This window comes from Heteronotia binoei, chromosome 1, assembly GCF_032191835.1.
Source record: "Heteronotia binoei isolate CCM8104 ecotype False Entrance Well chromosome 1, APGP_CSIRO_Hbin_v1, whole genome shotgun sequence".
Classification (NCBI taxonomy): domain Eukaryota; kingdom Metazoa; phylum Chordata; class Lepidosauria; order Squamata; family Gekkonidae; genus Heteronotia; species Heteronotia binoei.
This window is the reverse complement of record NC_083223.1, coordinates 57,056,157-57,056,720: the sequence shown is the minus strand read 5'-3', so window position 1 is coordinate 57,056,720 and position 564 is coordinate 57,056,157. Positions and strand designations below refer to the sequence as shown.

Here is a 564-nt window from a genome sequence, read left to right as displayed (position 1 = left end):
TGTCTGTTGTGGGGGAGGAAGGTAAAGGAGATTGTGAGCCGCTCTGAGACTCTTCGGAGTGGAGGGCGGGATATAAATCCAATATCTTCTTCTTCTTCTTCTACAAGTCCCATTTGGAGACTGCAATACTAGAAGAGAATGAAGCAAAAAAAAAGGGGGAGAGGATATGGGGGCTTTCAGGAAATGGAAAAAAGAAAATAGTGGGAGAGGGGGGAATGAGATGCATTCCACAAGTCCTTGCATGTTTCGTATGGGAGGGACAGTGGCTCAGTGGTAGAGCATCTGCTTAGTAAGCAGATGGTCCCAGGTTCAATCCCTGGCATCTCCAAAAAAGGGTCCAGGCAAATAGGTGTGAAAAACCTCAGCTTGAGACCCTGGAGAACCGCTGCCAGTCTGAGTAGACAATACTGACTTTGATGGATCAAGGGTCTGATTCAGTACAAGGCAGCTTCATATGGTCATATGTTCATGTTCCCTCTTGTATTTTTTAAAAATACAAGTTATGGGAGGGCGGGATATAAATCTAATAAAATAAAAATAAAATAATAAAAATAGTCCAGAGAA

The 564-nt window shown here is 43.1% G+C and overlaps 1 non-coding gene across 1 annotated transcript; it reads left to right on the top strand.

Moving 5' to 3' along the window:
- The first annotated feature begins 257 nt into the window (after positions 1-257).
- On the top strand, positions 258-328 carry TRNAT-AGU (transfer RNA threonine (anticodon AGU)). Its single transcript has one exon. It is a non-coding gene; the product is annotated as a tRNA-Thr (tRNA).
- Positions 329-564: the final 236 nt, after the last annotated feature.